The sequence below is a fragment of the Mustela erminea genome, chromosome 14 (assembly GCF_009829155.1).
Source record: "Mustela erminea isolate mMusErm1 chromosome 14, mMusErm1.Pri, whole genome shotgun sequence".
In the NCBI taxonomy this organism is placed as follows: Eukaryota; Metazoa; Chordata; class Mammalia; order Carnivora; family Mustelidae; genus Mustela; species Mustela erminea.
Genome location: NC_045627.1, coordinates 34,382,492 through 34,401,548, shown reverse-complemented (window position 1 = coordinate 34,401,548; position 19,057 = coordinate 34,382,492). Strand labels below are relative to the sequence as shown.

At 38.0% G+C, this 19,057-nt stretch overlaps 1 protein-coding gene and 1 long non-coding RNA gene across 6 annotated transcripts in view; both read left to right on the top strand.

The window, feature by feature from the left end:
* The window catches only part of CTNNA3 (catenin alpha 3), a 1,797,739-nt gene that overhangs the window by 67,642 nt on the left and 1,711,040 nt on the right, over positions 1 to 19,057 (top strand). The gene's annotated exons all lie outside the window — the stretch shown is intronic.
* On the top strand, positions 859 to 18,031 carry LOC116572925. Its single transcript, XR_004278553.1, has 3 exons — positions 859 to 956; positions 10,068 to 10,071; positions 18,012 to 18,031. It is a non-coding gene; the product is annotated as an uncharacterized LOC116572925 (long non-coding RNA).

The window sequence follows — 19,057 nt, the reverse complement described above, 5'->3', positions numbered from 1 at the left end:
TCCTAGGGGAATTCTATCAAACATTTAAAGACGAATTAATAAATATTCTTCTGAAACTACTCAAAAAATAGAAATGGAAGGAAAGCTTCCACTCTCATTCTATGAGGCAAGCATTACCTTGATCTCCAAACCAGATAAAGAACCCACCAAAAGGGAGAATTACAGACCAATATCCCTGATGAACATGAATGCAAAAATTCTCACCAAAATACTAGCAAGTAGGATCCAATAGTACATTAAAAGGATTATTCACCATGGGCGCCTGGGTGGCTCAGTGGGTTAAGCCGCTGCCTTCGGCTCAGGTCATGATCTCAGGGTCCTGGGATCGAGTCCTGCATCGGGTTCTCTGCTCCGCGGGGAGCCTGCTTCCTCCTCTCTCTCTGCCTGCCTCTCTGCCTACTTGTGATCTCTCTGTGTCAAATGAATAAATAAAAAATCTTTAAAAAAAAAAAAGGATTATTCACCATGACCAAGTGGGATTTATTCCTTGGCTACAAGGGTGGTTCAACATACAGAAAGCAATCAATGTCATATACTACATTAATAAAAGAAGGGACAAGAATCACATGATCCTCTCAATAGATGCAGAAAAAGCATTTGACAAAATACAGCATCCTTTCTTGATTAAAACTCTTCACACTGTAGATGGAACATTCTTCAATATCATAGAAGCCATATACAAAAAGCCCACTGCAAATATCATTCTCAATGGGAAAAAACTGAGAGCTTTCCCCTTAAGGTCAGGAACACAGCAGGGGTGTCCACTCACACCACTATTGTTCAACATACTACTAGAAGTCCTAGACTCAGCAGTCAGAGAACATAAAGAAATAAAAGACATCCAGATGAGCAAAGAAGTCAAACACTCACTCTTTGCAGATGCTATGATACTTTATGTGAAAAACCCAAAACACTGCCCCCCAACATTGCTAGAAATCATACAGGAATTCACCAAAGTGGCTGAGTTGATCCCATTTACAGTTGCACCCAAAACCATAAGATACCTAGGAATAATCCTAACTGGAGAGGTAAATGATCTATACTCAGAAAACTATGGAAAACTTATGAAAGAAATTGAGGAAGACATAAAGAAATGGAAAAACATTGAATGCTTATGGACTAGAAGAATAAATATTGTTAAAATTTATATGTCATCCAAAGCAATGTACACATTCAGTGCAATCTCTATGACAATACCATCAACTTTTTTCACAGAGCTGGAACAGATAATTCTAAAATTTGTATGGAACCAGACAAGACTCTGAATAGCTGGTGGAAAGCTGAAAAAGAAAACCAAAGCTGTGGCATCCCAATTCCAGATGTCAGGCTGTATCTCAAAGCTGTAGCCATTAAGATAGTATGGTACTGGCACAAAAACAGATATATAGTTCAGTGGAACAGAATAAAGAATCCAGAAACAGACCCTCTATGGTCAACTAATCTTTGACAAGGCAGGAAAGAATATCCAATGGAAAAAAGACTGTTCAACAAATGGTGGTGGGAAAATTGGACAACCACATGTAGGAGAATGAAACTGGACCATTTTTTAATACCATACATAAAAATAAATTCAAAATGGATGAAAGACCTAAATGTGAGACAGGAATCCATCAAAATCCTAGAGGAGAACGTAGGCAGGAACCTTTTTGACCTCGGTTGCAGCAACTTCTTGCTAGACATGTCTCCAAAGGCAAAGGAAACAAAAGCAAAAATGAACTATTGGTACTTCAAGATTAAAAGCTTTTGTACAGCAAAGGAAACAGTTGATGAAACCAAAGACAACCTACAAAATGGGAGAAGATATTTACAAACATCTTATCAGATAAAGGGTTAGTATCTAAGATCTATGAAGAACTTAACAAACTCAACACCTAAAAAGCAAATAATCCAGTCAAGAAATGGGCAGAAGATATGAACAGACATTTCTACAAAGAAGACATCCAAATAGCCAACAGACCCATGAAAAGAATACTCAATATCACTTGGCATCAGGGAAGTACAAACCAAAACCACAATGACCTACCACCTCACACCAGTCAGAATAGCTATAAAACAACTCTGGAATAAAAAAATGTTGGTGAGGTTGTGGAGAGAGGGGTGCCCTCTTATACTGCTGGTGGGAATGCAAACCGATGCAGCCACCATAGAAAATACTGTGGAGGTTCCTCAAATAGTTAAAAATACAACCCAGCAATTGCATTTCTAGGTATTTCCCTGAAAGATAAAAATGTGATCCAAAGGGACACCTGCATCCCAAAGTTTATAGCTGCAATGTCCTCAATAGCTAAAGTATGGAACGAGCTTAGATGTCCACTGACAGATGAAAGAACACAGAAGAAGTGATATATATATGAATATTACCCAGCCATCAAAAAATGAAATCCTGCCATTTGCAATGATGTGGATGGAACTAGAGGGTATTATGCTAAGCAAAATAAGTCAGTCAGGGAAAGCCAGTTATCATATGATTTCACTCATGTGTGGAATTAAAGAAATAAAACAGAGGATCATTGGGACATCTGGGTTGCTCCGTTGGTTCAGCATCTGCCTTTGGCTTAGGTTATGATCCTGGGGTCCTGGGATCGAGTCCCGTGTTGGGCTTCTTGCTCAGTGAAGAGCCTGTTTGTCCCTCTGCCTGCTATTGCCCTGCTTGTGTGCTCTCTTTCTCTGATAAATAAATAAATAAAATCATAAAAAAAAACCAAAGAAAAACCCCTAGATGATCAGAGGGGAAGGGAGGGAAAAATAAAATAAGGTGACATCAGAGAGGGAGATAACCATAAGAGACTCTTAACTATAGGAAACAAACTGAGGATTGTTGGAGGGGAGAAGGTTGGGAGGTGGCATAACTGAGTGTTGGGCATTAAGGAGAGCACATGATGTGATGAGCACTGGGTGTCACATGCAATTGATAAATCACTAAACTCTACCTCTGAAACTAATAATACTCTATTGGTTAATTAATTTAATTTAAATTAAATAAAATTTTAAAAATTTAAAAAAGACTTGCTAATCCCAAAGGCTGCTAACATACTGTTTATGAGCAGAGAAGTTTTCATTATGAAGAAACTACTTAGAAGAAACTAACTGAAAGCAATAGGTGTTTTGCTTAAGTCAAGTACATTGATATAGCAGTCAACAGAGAATATTTTAAGTAAATTCACATTGAAGACTATGCCAGTTTATGTATATTTCCTGGCATGTTTAAAAACTTTTATAAGCTGCAAACATTTATTGAGTCTACCTAGAAAATTAAAAGTGTGAAAATGACCTGAAGTAATTTTATTTGATTGGAAAGAAATTTAACTCTTTTAAAAAGTGTGATTGTGCTTATTAGAGTCCTTTCAGTATAGTGCCTGGATTCAGATTTTTCATAATCTACAAGTAGATGTGCTAGGGAAAGAGAAATTAGTACTTATTATATGCTAGGTAGTTCTCATTTATATATAAGTATAGTTGCTAGTTTATGTTCTTTAAGATTTTTGTCAGTGTTTTTGAATGTGTTTCTTGATTTCTTAAAGTTTGGTATAGAGTTTGGTATACCAGTTCACCAATATCCCAGTTAGAAAAAAGTTTCTAGATCTTAGCAATCTTCAAGTTGAATTAATTAAAAATAATAATTGCTAGAATATCCTATGTTCAGAAACTGTCCCATAAAGGAGAAGTCTAGTGCAACAAAATTATTTGGACATATTCTTGATTTTCATTTTATTTTTATTTATTTATTTATTTATTTTTTAAGATTTTATTTATTTATTTGACAGAGAGAGATCACAAGTAGGCAGAGAGGCAGGCAGAGAGAGAGAGAGGAGGAAGCAGGCTCCCTGCTGAGCAGAGAGCCCGATGCGGGATTCGATCCCAGGACCCTGAGATCATGACCTGAGCAGAAGGCAGCGGCTTAACCCACTGAGCCACCCAGGCGCCCTTGATTTTCATTTTAATGGGATTATCTTTATCAAAAACCAGTGCATTTCAAAATCAAAGAAGTATTAAAATAACCGACCTTTTTGTTAAGGCACTGTTCTCTTTTATCTGTCACTTTGATCATATATTTCATATCAATATTGATATTTCATATCAGTACAAGTAAACTTTTTCATTAAATTTGTATTATAGGATTTTTTTATAGACTATCATTATATTGAATATCTCATCACTTTTTTAAAAAAGTCTGTTTATTTTGAAATAGTTACATTGTTTAAATAACATTGCCTGTGATTATACTGGAAAACATTCCAAAAGAAGTTAATGATTTTAAGTTCATAGTGCCACCAAATGAAGTTATCAATGTAGTAATCCCATTAAAGAATTCTCATTTTCACTCATTATTTATGTTAATGTTTTATATTCCTTTGCTTTCAGGTTCCACAGAAATTACATCCCACCTCTGTATATAACTCACAGTCAAAATTACATTTTAATTTTTGGAGTAATTAGTCATAGATACTATTATGTCACTCTGGTTTCTATTCATTTATTCATAAATCTTTATTCTGCTCTTTTTATAGTTACCAGAGTGTTCCCCACCAAACTTGATTTATCTATAATCTATTTTTTTTCCTCTTGAGCACAGGTAAATCACTAGGTCATTTTGCAGGGATGTTCAGTCTAGGATATATTTCAATCATTTGCTTTCATTTTCTCTGTGTTATAACTTACACAGTTGCATCCCTCTGTAATAAATTCCTCCAATGGATCAGAAATAATTTTTTTCTCAGCAATTACATTTTTATGATTGCAACTGTAGGCATCTGCACTTTATCACTTTCAAGACCCAGGTTTGGCAGCGCAGTGCAGAAAGTCTATTTATGCAGAATTGCGATTAAAAGAATTTACATCTCTAAGTCGTATACTCTCTGAAGGATATACAAACTGCTAGATCATGCTATAGTCATTATATAATAGAACCGTCTATAATCTTATTTGCCACAGAATATAATTTTCTATGTGTCAGATTCATGTTGAATGTGAACTAAAAGAATTGACTTATGCCAAAATCTTTTAGGATAAAAACATTAGCAAACTTCTTATGTGTTATCTCCTATAAAGATTTTTTGGAGCAAAGATTCAAATGTATTTTATGATGTGTATGTATCCCCTGTTTTCAAGAGGTAAAGACAGAGTTAAATCAATAGTAATAAACATTATTTCTCTGGCTCTTACTCCTAACTCTTATATGACCTCTTGGCCTTTTCTTGGCTTCTACTTCCATAGTGTCTCCATTTATTTCTGGGAGTCCCTTGGGGATGGTTTTATTTATTTTTATTTTTTTTTAAAGATTTTACTTATTTATTAGACAGAGATCACAAGTAGACAGAGAGGCAGGCAGATAGAGAGGAAGGGAAGCAGGCTCCCTGCTGAGCAGAGAGCCTGATGTAGGGCTTGATCCCAGGACCCTGGGATCATGACCTGAGCCGAAGGCAGAGGCTTTAACCCACTGAGCCATCCAGATGCCCCGGGGATGGTTTTATATACTCAGTAATACTCATTCAGACTAGTTTAAGAGTACCTGCCAGTTCTTTTATGAGTCAGCATAAGCTAGGTTATGCTGTGATAAGACAGATCCCAGGGTGCCTGAGTGGCTCAGATGGTTAAGCGTCTGCCTTCAGCGCAGACATGATCCCAGGGTCCTGGAATTGAGTCCCACTTTGGGTTCCCTGCTTAGTGGGGAGTCTGCCTCTCCCTCTCTGCCTCCCCCTGCTTGTGCTGTCTCTTGCTCTCTCTTTCTCAAATAAATAAATATTTTTTTAAAAAAAGATCCCAAATCTCTGAGGCTTAATAAAAGTTCATTTCCAGCTCAAGCTACATGTAGAGTGTGAGTTAGCAGGGGATTTCTACTTAGTACCAGCACTAGGGACCCAGGCTCCATCTCAGTATTTACTTCCACTGTTGTAACAGAAGAGAACATAATGTATCATGCAAAAGTGTCCTAAAATGTCCACCCAGATGTAAAATGTCCACCCAGATGGGATATATGTCAGTTCCACTACTGCTTTAGTCAAAGCAAGTAATGTGGTCATTGTGGATACTGGATGTGTGATCCTGCCCTGTACTCAGGAGAATAGGAAGACTGTGAAAAGCTCCAATAACTACTACAATCTTCCCATTGCCTTCTATTTAGGGCTTCCTTTTTTGGTGGGCAGCTGACTTACTCATACCAAGGAGTATCAGTTGGCAAGAAGCCCGAGGCAATCTAGCATGCAAGCCTTGCCTCTGGGGGAAGATGGTAAATTGGTTCCATCTCCATCCTGTGGTTCAGGGATTCACTACATACTGAGAGTTAAGCAGTTGGTACCTAGAGGTAAACGTTCTATCAGGTGCTAAACTAAAGACAAACAGAGAAATAGAGACATGGAGAAGAGTTCTAGTGGAGCAGTTTTCAAGTTCAGATCCACAAACTCCTGCTGTTGAGGGACAGTAAGGTTACCTATATACCGGAGTTTTAATGTATCCTTCCAGTTTCCAAACCACATTGTGTCTCAAAACTCTAGCCTCTGTGGGGACTCACTGTTTCCAGTTCCCTTGAACACTGGCCGTGTAGGCCTGATGCTTGTTTTCCTTATGTAATCTGATTCTCTGGCCTCCTACCTTCTGTTCCGAAAGTTCTGAAAAGTTCAATACAAGTGGCTAAAGTTCAAAAGAAGTTCCTTTAGCAATTTAGGGTTCCTGTAATTGTCCTCATTACTTGTAGTAGAATGGGGATTTTCCTAAAAGCCTTTCTTTTGTTTTTCTCAAAATTTGGATTCTCTGAGGTATGACTCACTTGTGTTTCCAAAACTATCTGTCATGTTTTCCAGTTTTGTCTAACTTTGTCTTGCTGATGATCCACTGCCAATGATGCCCATCATGAGGCTGGGAATGACATATCAAGGTAGCCATGTTCCAATGCCTCCAAAGCTGCCATTTCTCAAGGTGGCGAAATGGCACTGGGGTCCTACAAAGGAGGGGAGAATGCATCTCTTCCCAACTGTGCTGTCACATGGGCACCAATGAAGCAATATTTACACATAAAGTCACAGAAAATTTCCATTTCAGCTCCTTCTGCAGTCTCCTTCATTTCCTTGTTAGAGTAAAACCCAATGCAAGTGCCTGGTTGGTGAATTCTTACTCCTCTAAGCACCATATTTTTCTTTCTTTCTTGGATCCTATGCAGAACCTCCCTGCCACATCCTACTCTCAATAGAATTTCTTTCTCTCCTTCAGCCAAGGGGGAAAAAAGCAAAAAAGGAATTATTAGATGGTTAGATGTCCAAAGGGTTCATTTCTCTATGTTCTATAGACAGATCTGATTTATTTTCAGGTAGCTGAGAGAATACATGGTTTGGCTTCTTTGCCTCCTAGAATATAATTTCCTTTTTTCTTTTGGAAAAGAATTCAAGTTTCATTTGTTTGTGGTGGTTTTACTGTCATTTCATAGGTCATTTTGAATAAGCATGTTGCCATTTACTTAGGTTTCCTTGACTTTATCACCAAACATCTTTTCAGTAACCTTGCTGATTATTCTATCAATAGAATTTATGTCAGAATTAATCTTGAAGGTTCCAGGGAAATCTGAAAGACAGATCTGCACAAATATAGTGTTCTTATAGTTAGTTTATATGCAAATATTGGAGTTTGGACTGTGATCTCAACAAGTAACCTCAGAAGTTCGTAAATAAATGTCTTATTTAAACACTTAAGGTTCAAGGCTTAATAAGTATAAAGATATTATTTTTATGGTAGGATAAAGAAATAAGCTTAATTCTGCCTTAATAATGTTTTAAAGTTTAAGGTGATTCAGTAATATTTGAGTTGATTCTAATAAAGTTAATGCTTTAATTTCTGCATTCATTTACTGCCAGAAAACTCCCATGGGAAAGTTGTGATGCTAAGTTTCCTTGAGAAACAAGTAATTGAGAAAAAGGAAGCCACTTTTTAAATTAAAATAAGGGTAAGAAAAACTAATAGCTAATTGATTAAAAATAGCACGAGTCCCACAGGATTGTGCATGGCTCAGCATATACTGGATGCTCCCACCACCAGAATTTGGTAGCTTTGCGATTAGCTGTGAGCCGATGTCAGTCTCTGCATATTGTTACCTCTTCTCACTTGCTCCCTAGACGTTTTATTCTGTCAGACTCTGATTTTCATTCTACTCCAATGTTGCTGCCATGTTGTTCTTACTTCTCTGACCACCCTCAATCCATTCCACTTCTGTTAATAATTTATCTTTTGATCACAGCTTATCTTTTCTTCCACAAATTCAGACAGATCCCACAGATATCCACCTCTAACTTAGCTGTGGAATAAGGTAATTTTCTTATAAACTGATTTGATAGGCAGCCAGGTGGTATAGACCGATAAGACCAGATCCAGTTGCCTTTTTAGTGGAACATGCTAGATTGATGGGAGCAATTGTGGTTCAGCTGGCTGAAGGGATAGGAGTACATATCTCCCCAGATGTCATCATTTTCATTGCTCAGAGTGTGATTCTACCCTTCACAGAAGTTCCTGGTCCATTTCAGAACACACAGCTTGTCTCAGGAAATACTGCCACAACTTGACACTCCAGGAGTCTAGACTAGTGATTGACAAACTTTGTCTGTGTAGGTACAGATAGTAAATAGTTTTAGCTTTGACAGCCACAGGGTCTCTGTTGCAGCTCCTCTGCCATTTGAGTTTGAAAGCAGCCATAGGCAATAAGTAAACAATGGGTGTTTATAATAAAACATGGCTGTGTTCCAATAAAACTTACTTAAAAAACAGGCAAGTGGCTAGATTTGGCCCCGGGTGCTTAATTTGCAGGCCCCTGCTCTGGACTGACAATTTTTTCATGGATATAATCTGTACTTACTGATTAAAGAAGGGTAAGAAACGGGCAGTATCCCACACACAGTTGGGAGCTCCCTGTGAGAAAATTTTGATGGGGTGATTTGTGGCCAGCCCTGTGAGACCTACAAAAACCTCACTTGGGGGAAGAATGCTAACTAGGCAACTTAGAAGTTTCCTGTTGCTATTGAGATCCCGTTAGTCTAGTGGTTTTCAACCCTGGCTGCACATTAAAATCACCTGGGGAGCTTTAAAATCCTGATGCTCAGGCCACCCAGGAAACCAATTAAATCAGAATCTTTGGGAGTAGGACCAAGCTGTAATTTTAAAAGTTCCCAGAAGATTACAATGTGAGAAATGCTGTGCTGGCCTTAATATCAGCCGGTAGTGAACCTGGTTCTGCGTCTTGGCCCAAGGCTTGCCCTAGTATAGTGTTCCTTCTGTCTCTTATTTATGGGTTTGGTAGTGCTCACCTGGAATAAATTAGTAAGGAATTTCTGGGGCTCACCAGTTTCTCAGCTCTGATACTTATCTGTTGCTCAGCTCTGAAGAGGTGCCCAGGGGTGATTGTCCTGTTGTGAGGGACCTATCCCATTTTTTTTCTGAAGAGGATCTGCCTCTCCCATACTCTGACTAAGCCCATGGTCACCAGGCTTAGTCATGACCTGAGAAATGAGAATATTTTCAAGAGCTATTGTTTCTCCCTTAGGATATTTGGAACCAGGACATAGTTTGTTATAATCTAGAAATAATTTTTACCTTTGGATATATATATATATATAGTTTTATGGTACTGAGTGCTCTACAAACTAAGGCTTAACAAATGTGGTTTGAATTTTCAGGAGTCCTTTCTTCAAAAAAATTTTTTTTAAGTTTATTTATTTAAAATCAGTATATCCAACATGGGACTTAAACTCATGACTCTGAAATCAAAAGTCACATGTTCCCCTGACTAAACCAGCCAGACACCCCTGAGTTTTTTCTTTTAGGAAACAATTTGCATTTTTAACCCCGATAAAACAAAATACTGGGGTTATTCACTTTAGACACATTTTTTCTACCTCACATTTTTAACATTCTGAAATTAGGATATATTTTATGACAGATATGAGCATTTAATTAATGTAGTTTTCCTTTTTGATGCTTACAAGGATTAACAAATTTACTCACAGTCCCTTTTGGTAAATACTCAATCTTTTTATTATTTTATTTTATATTTTTTATTAACATATAATGTATTATTAGCCCCAGGGGTATAGGTCTGTGAATCACCAGGTTAATACTCAGTCTTTTTAGATAAAATGCTCAGAAATGGTGGTTGAGTGAGGGTTTTGCTTATGTGACTTCATGGGAGTGGGAGATGGATTTAGTGCCTTTTGCTACAGAGTGGCTGGTCTGGGATACCTTCTGGACTGGTGATCTTTGAGAAATGGCTGGACTCATGCATAGTTATCTTGTGGATGCCTCTGTGTATTTCTTCTGAAGTCTAGAGCTGATAGAATTTGTGGACTACTCCCTGTCATCTTGGTAAGGGTCCTTGGTTCTCTCAAGATGCTTGGTACTTGATGGTCCTTCAGACCCTTAAATCCCAGCTTCATTCTCTGTCAGGCATTATCTTCATTCTCTGTTTAGCATTATCTCTCTACTTCTCAGGCTGTGCTGCAGGATTACCTTGCTTCTCACCATGGTGGGCTCAGGGTAGGCCCACCAGTCTTCAGCACAGCCACATTTTTATTGTCCTTTATGGTATCTAGGATGGTGTGGGAGGTTATCCATGCCTCATGGGAATAAAGAGTGGCTTAGGAAAGTTAAACTTCTCTTATAATTATACTGTGATGCCAAGATGACACCATGGCTATCCCAGAGTTTGTGCAGGGAAACACAATTTCCTGTCTTTTTGATAATAGCCATTTTAACAGGTGTGAGGTGATACCCATTGTGGTTTTGATTTGTGTTACTCTGATGATTAGTGATATAGAGCACATTTTCATATAGCTGTTGGTCATCTGAATTTTTTTTTGGAAAAATGTCTGTTTAGGTTCACTGCCTCTTTGCAATTGAATTGTTTTCTTGCTGTTTAGTTATATGAGTTTTTTATTTATTTTGGATATTAAACCCTTATCAGATATATGATTTGCAAATATTTTCTTCTGTTTGGTAGGTTGTCTTTTCATTTTTGTTGATTGTTTCTTTTGCTGTGTGTAATCAATTATAAACATTAACCTTTAAATCAATTACGGGCTGTAGTCAAGCCACATATGTTTTATTTTAGAATTTTGACCATTGTGCTCTACAAATTGAATCTTTATGGTCTTTCCTATTGTTTGTTGTCTCGTATTCATACATGATTAGCAGGTATATTTCCCCTGGATATCTTCAGTAACAAGGAGTTTTGTGTTAGAAGAGAAAAGGAATAAATCTGATGGTCTAGGATAGATGGGAAAAAAGGAATCTGGCAATAGACAGTGGGAGTAAAACACAACGGAAGTTTTATAAGATTGTGTTGGCAAAGCATATGGCATAGTTCATTCAACTTTACTTTCAATGGGGTTTTAAATGTTTATTAAAACAAAACCAAGACACAGAATTTGGGGTGGAAATGCAAACCCCACCATCAGCCACTGCTGGAAGTGGAATGCTGGACTGGATGGACCATGTCACATGACTAAATTACTGCATGTGAAGTCAACCCATTCTTTATTTTAGGCCTAGGTTTGGCTTGATTGGATTTTTCACTTATTTTGTTTCCTTTAAGCAGTTAGTGGTTATTGATGGAAAAGAATTGTCCTGTTCCTTTTTTTTGCTTTTTTTTTGCTACCAGTTCTTTGAACCAGTATTTTACTATAAACTATTGGTTATTGATTCACCAGAAGGAATAATGGTTGATTTAGGTATACATAACAATATAGATATATTTTCTCCTTAATTTGCTTAATTCAGTATGTTGATAGTTTTTTCATCACAATTTTGGAAACATTTGTTTGCAGAGAAGGACACTGTATGATTAACATTATATTTTTTTCACTGAAACCTAAATTTGCCTTTGGGTTATTGCTTTGTATAAAACAAAACAAGTATATTTTCTAAATAATAGTCACATTCAAAACATTCAAAACGGCAACAGTCATATATCCTATGATTACTAGGTTAATGGTTGGGCTTCCTAAAAATACTACTTCTACAGGTTGGGGTGCCCAAATGTTAGTCCTGCAACTTTTCTAGTGATACTTTGTTTTTGGGAGACATCATCTAGTCTCATGAGTTAAAAAAAAATACTGTTCTCAAACATCTTTGAAATTTTGGTAAGACCAGTAAGCCATTTGTATATGAATAGTTACAATGAAAATGTAATCTATAAGAAACATACTTCCTGCCCTAATCTTTCTCAACTTGAGAATTGTATACTAGTTTCCAACTTAGCAACTCTGATGGGCAGTCTTAACATGCCCAAAGTTCAGCTCTTGATTCTTCTTCCTTCTCATGTGTCCTTAAGTAAATATTACCTGCATGTACCCAGCTATTCAGGCCATCTACCATAGAGTCATCTTTGATCCCCTTTTGTGGCCCACATCCAATCTATTAGCAAACCTTGGCGACTTAACAAAATTCTGCCACTTCTCAACAGAGTCCACCATTGCTCCCTGGAACAAGCCAATGTGGTCTTCACTTAGGCTACTCTAATAGCCTCCTAACTGCTTTTCCTTCTTCCATTTCTCATCCATCTTCCTTGGTCCCTGTCTAATTCCCAGTCTATTCTCTAGAGCAGACAGAATGGGCCTTTTAAATTTTGGGTCAGATCTTATTTCTTCCTAAAATCTTGAATAGCTCCCAATCACAAGAATAGAATTCAGAGTGTTGATGGTGATCTACAAGGCCTGTAAAATTCCCTGGATTAGAATATTTAGCTACAGCTGTTTGTGTTTGACATGTAAATCTCTTTGCTTTGTTATGCCATCTGCGTGGCCCAGAGGGTTGATAGAATTGGAGAGGGATTGACATGTGTTTTGTTATCATCCCTCAGTAGCTTCAAGTAATACTTTGGCTAGCAGTGTTATTAATCTAACAAACAAAACCCTAAATTATATTTTAAAAGATGATGGTTGTTTTATACTTTTTGTGTCATTAGCGGTAACAATTGTTATAGGCTGAATTGTATCCCTTTCAAATTCATACACTGAAGCCCTAGTCCTTAGTACCTCAGGTAGTGACTGTATTTGGAGATAGGGCCTTTAAAGAGGTAATTAAGTTAAAATGAGGTCTTTAGGAGGGCCCTAATTCGGTATGACTGGTGTCTTTATAAAAGGTGATTAGGACAGAGAGAGAGAGAGGTACCAGGGATGTGTGCACACATAGAAAAGCCATGTCACAGTGAGAAGATAGTGAGAAGAGTGCAAGCCAATGAGAGAGGCCTTAGAAGAAACTGACCCTGTTGACACCTTGATCTTGGACTTTCAGTCTCCAGAACTATGAAAAAATAAGTTTTTGTTGTGTAAGCCACCCACTCTATAGTACTTGCTATGACAGACCTGGCAAACTAACATATGGTTTAAAAAGTGAAAAATCAGTGGGGTGCCTGGGTGGCATAGTCAGTTAAGGAATGAGCTCTTGGTTTTGGCTCAAGTCATGATCTCAGGGTCATATTCTTAGGGTCGTGAGATGGAGCTCCTGAAGTCTGCTTAAGACTTTCTCTCCCTCTAACCCTCACTACCATGCTTCTGTGTGCACACTCTCTCTCAAATAAATGAATAAATCTTTTTTTCATTAAATATATATTTTTAAAGATTTTATTTATTTATTTGACAGAGAGAGAGAGAGATCACAAGTAGGCTGAGAGTTAGGCAGAGAGAGAGGGGGAAAGCAGGCTCCCTGCTGAGCAGAGAGCCCCCGTGCAGGGCTTGATCCCAGGTCCCTGAGATCATGACCTGAGCCGAAAGCAGAGGTGCAACCCACTGAGCCACCCAGGCGTCCCTCATTAAAGATTTTATTTATTTATTTGACAGAGAGAGACACACACAGTGAGAAAGGGAACACAAGCAGGGGGAGTGGGAGAGGGAGAAGCCGGCTTCCGGCTGAGCAGGGAAACTGTTTCAGGGCTCAATCCCAGGACCCTAGGATCATGACCTGAGCTGAAGGCAGACGCTTAACCGACTGAGCCACCCAGGTGCCCCATGAATAAATCTTTTAAAAAAATCTTAAAAAAAGTGAAAGTCAGTAATAAAATTTGTGTGCCTGTTCTTTGTACCTATAGTTTGAAAATGAACTATGTAAACTGTCTTTTTTCTTAGTTTTGGCCTGAAAAGAAGAATGAATATAAATATATACTTGGTTGTAGATCACTTTGAATTAATCAGACTTCAAATACTGTATAGGAATGCAGACTTGCTTTTTTATGATAGTAGACATGGGAAATGACAAAATATCCTTCATTAAAGAATTCCTTTTGATGAAAAATACCATGTGCAATTACTGAAATTAAATTTTAATTTTGGCATAGCTATCAGGTCTCTTTATAACTGAGCAAATCATTCAATATTATGGCTCCTGGTTTAAGGTCTCTAAAATCTAGGATTTCATCTTTTCTTTAAATAAACCACTACTTAAGTAAACCACTACTTATTTATTATTTACAGTATGCTTGCTCTGGTTTTTTAGAATGGTATAAAGGTCTCTGCCCTTATTTAGTTTCATCGTAAATCTGGGGAGGTGGTATGATAACAGCTAATTACAGAATGTTATAATGAGTGGTATGAGAAGTGCATATAAGGGGCTGTGAGTGGTCGGTTGGGCTGGGGGGATGCTCTAGGCTGAGGAGGCCAAACATTTTTTGTTCTGGGCCAAATACGTAGTTTGTGAGCAGACGCCACAAATGTAATATGGGAGTGAAATTCAGTCACAAGTGAGATCATAAATTGCCTCATAAACCATGCTTTAGGCTTTATCTAGACCATGCTTTAGACTTTATCTTATGGGCTGCTGGGAGGGTTTTGAGCTGGCACAAGTATTTCAGGTTTGCATTGTAGAGAGATGGCTGTATGGAATTATGGGATGGGTTTGGAGATGTGATGAAAGCCAGAATCAATGCATATACTTTTTTTTTTATTCAGTTGGCCACTTTATAGTACATCATTAGTTTTTGATGTAGTGTCCATTGATTCATTAGTTACATATAAGACCCAATGCACATCACAACACATGCCCTCCTTAATACCCATCACCCTGTTACCCCTCCCCGCCCCCCTCCATTCTGAGACCCTCAGTTCTTTTCCCAGGGATCATAGTCACTCATGGTTCATCTCCCTCTCTGATTTCTCTTCCTTCAGATTTCTCTCCCTTCCCCTGTATCATCCTTGTTATTGCTTATGTTCCACATATGATTGAAACCATATGATAATTGTCTTTCTCTGCTTGACTGACTTCATTCACTTAGCATCCATGTCAGTGCAAGTGGTAGGTATTCATCATTTCTGATGGCTGAGTAATATTCCATTGTATATGTACCACATTTTCTTTATCTATTCATCTGTTGAAGGGCATTTTGTCTCTTTCCACAGTTGGGCTGTTGTGGATATTGCTGCTATGAACATTGGGGTGCATGTGCCTCTTCTTTTCACTATATCTATATCTTTGGGGTAAATACCTAGTAGTGCAGTTGCTGGGTCACAGGGTAGCTCTATTTTTAACATCTTGAGGAACCTCCAGTAGTTCCTTGAGGAACTATTTTCCAGAGTGGCTATACCAGCTTGGATTCCCACCAACAGTGTAAGAATATTCCCCTTTCTCCACATCTTTGCCAACATTTGATGTTTCCTGTCTAATTAATTTTTGCCATTCTAACTGGTGTGAGGTGGTAGCTAATTGTGGTTTTGATTTGTATTTCCGTGATGGCCAATGATGGTGAGCATTTTTTCATATGTCTGTTAGCCATTTGTATGTCTTCTTTAGAGAAGTGTCTGTTCATATCTTCTGCCCATTTTTTTGACTGGGTTATTTGTTTTTTGATTGTCGAGTTTAAGAAGTTCTTTTTTTAAAAAATTTTATTTATTTGACAGACAGAGATCACAAGTAGGCAGAGAGGCAGGTGGAGAGAGAGAGGAGGAAGCAGGCTCCCCGCTGAGCAGAGAGCCCAATGCGGGGCTCAATCCCAGGATCCTGGGATCATGACCTGAGCTGAAGGCAGAGGCTTTAACCCACTGAGCCACCCAGCCACCCTAAGAAGTTCTTTATAGATCCTGGATATTGGATCCAGGATATGGATATGTAATATCATTTGCCAATATCTTCTCCTATTCCATGGGTTTTCTCTTAGTTTTGTTGACTGTTTCCTTTGCTGTGTTTCCTTTATCTTGGTGAAGTCCCAAAAGTTCATTTTTTCTTTTGTTTCTCTTGCCTTTGGAGACACGTCTTGAAAGAAGTTATTGTGGCTTATGTCGAAGAGGTTACTGCCTATGTTCTCCTCAAGGATTTTGATGGATTCCAGTCTCACATTGAGGTCTTTCATCCATTTTGAGTTTACCTTTTGTGTGTCAGGGAATGGTCCAATTTCATTCTTCTGTATGTGGCTGTCCAAGTTTCCCAGCACCACTTATTGAAGAGACTTTTTTCTATTGGATATTTTTTTCCTGATTTGTCAAAGATTAGTTGACCATAGAATTGAGGGTTAATTTCTGAATTCTCTATTCTGTTCCATTGATCTGTGCCTTGTTTTTGTACTAATACCATGCTGTTTTGGTGATCACAGGTTTGTAATATAGCTTGAAGTCAGGCAATATGATGCCCCCCACTTTTTTTTTTTTTCTTTTTCATCATTCCCTTGGTGATTCAGGGTCTTTTCTGGTTTCAGACAAATTTCAGGATTTTTGTTCTAGCTCTTTGAAAAATGCCAATGGTATTTTAATAGGGATGGCAATGAAATTGTAAATTGCTCTGGGCAGGATAGACATTTTTAAAAATTAACATATAATGTGTTATTTGCTTCAGGGGTACAGGTCTGTGAATCATCAGTCTTACACAATTCATAGCACTCACCATAACACATACCCTCCCCATTGTCCATAACCCAGCCACCCTACCCCTCTATCCCGCCCAGCAACCCTCAGTTTATTTCCTGAGATTAAGAGTCTCTTATGATTTGTCTCCCTCCCTGTTCCCATCTTGTTTCATTTTTTTCCCTCTCTGCCCCCCATGACCCCTCACCCTGCCTCTCAAATTCCTCATATCAGAGAGAGTATTTGATAATTGTCTTTCTCTGATTGACTTATTTCACTTAACATAATACTCTCTAGTTCCATCCATGTCATTGCAAATGGCAAGATTTCTTTTTCTTTTTCTTTTTTTTTTTTTTTGATGGCTATATAGTATCAGGATAGACATTTTAACAATGTTAATTAGTCTTCTGATTCTTGAGCATGGAATGTTTTTCCATCATTTTGTGTCTTCCTCAATTTCTTTCACAAGTGTTCTGTAGTTTCTAGAGTATAGATTCTTTACCTCTTTGGTTAGGTTTATTCCTAGGTATCTTATGGTTTTTGTTGCTTTTGTGAATAGAACTGATTCCTTAACTCCAAAACCAGGCAAAGACCCCAACAAAAAGGAAAATTACAGACTGGTATCCCTGATGAACATGGATGCCAAAATACTCAACAAGATCCTAGCTAATGGGATCCAGCAGCACATTAGAAGGATTATTTACCATGACCAAGTGGAATTTTTTCCTGGGATGCAAGAGTGGTTCAACATTCACAAATCAATCAATGAGATAGAGCACATTAACAAAAGAAAAGAAAGAACCATATGATCCTCTCAATTGATCCAGAAAAAGTATTGACAAAATATAATATCCATTCTTGATTAAAACTCTGCAGAGCACAGAGATAGAGGGAACATTCCTCAATAACATAAAAATCATCTATGAAAAGCCCACAGGGAGTATCATTGCTAATGGGGAAAAGTAATGAGGAAAAGCTGAGAGCTTTTCCCTTAAGGTCAGGTACATGACCGGGATGCCCACTCTCACTACTATTGTTCAACACAGTGCTAGAAGTCCTAGCCTCAGCAATCAGACAATAAAAAGAAATAAAATTCATCCAAATTGGCAAAGTAGTAGTCATACTCTCTCTTTGCAGATGACATGATACTTTATGTGGGAAACCCAAAAGACTCCATGCCCAAATTACTAGAACTCATACAACAATTCAACAAAGCAGCAGGATACTAAATCAATGCACAGAAATCAGTTGCTTTTCTATACAATAACAGTGTAACTGCATATACCTTTTGTAACAACAGAGTGAAGGATAGGACCAAAATTGAGGCCCTGCTTCTGTGTCATTAGGATAGCATGGAAGGAGTGCAGGGAGGGTAGTTAATCAGAGAGCAGGTATGACAAATAGTGGCCCTGGGCTGAAGTGGAGATGACAGAAACTAAAGCTTTTAAAGAGACATTTTAAAGTACCTAGAGAGGAGGATAAGAGAGAAGGAGTAGCCCAGATGACCTCTGGATTTCTGCCTCAGTTTAGAGGTGTCAGTCCCTCTCCTTGAGGTAAGACATACAATAGAGGAGGACTGTTTCTACCTCACAGTCTGCCAAACTTGATTATCTGCTACTCAGACAAAAATAGTTTTAGTCTCTGCCCCTTTGCACATGGTTCCCTTCACTTGGCTCTCTTTCCCTGCTCTCTGTCCTGGTAGAAATCTGTCCGTTCTTAAAGGCTCTTCTTGGAAGCCCTACTTAATCCTTGTGAATGTTTGCCATCTCTTTAGCACTTTCTTTGTACTTAAAAGTCTAAGCAGTTACTGTCCTGTTCTTTGTATTACAACTAGTTGTGTATTCTCATCACTGTACTGGAATGTACTCATCTTTACTTTCTAAATGTCCAGGGTATTGTTTTGAACATAGCATGTGCTCAGTAAGTGTTTATTGGCCCAAGATGATCTAAAAGAAGATTGTAGTTGGTTTAAGGTGAGTGTTAAGTGTTAATTCTTTTTTTTTTTTTTTTTAAGATTTTATTTATTTATTTGACAGAGATCACAAGTAGGCAGAGAGGCAGGCAGAGAGAGAGAAGGAAGCAGGCTCCCTGCTGAGCAGAGAGCCCGATGTGGGGCTCTATCCCATGATTCTGGGATCATGACCTGAGCCAAAGGCAGAGGCTTTAACCCACTGAGCCACCCAGGTGCCCCTTAAGTGTCAATTCTTTTTTTTTTTTTTTTTAAGATTTTTTTTTTTTTAATTTATCAGAGAGAGAGAGAGAGA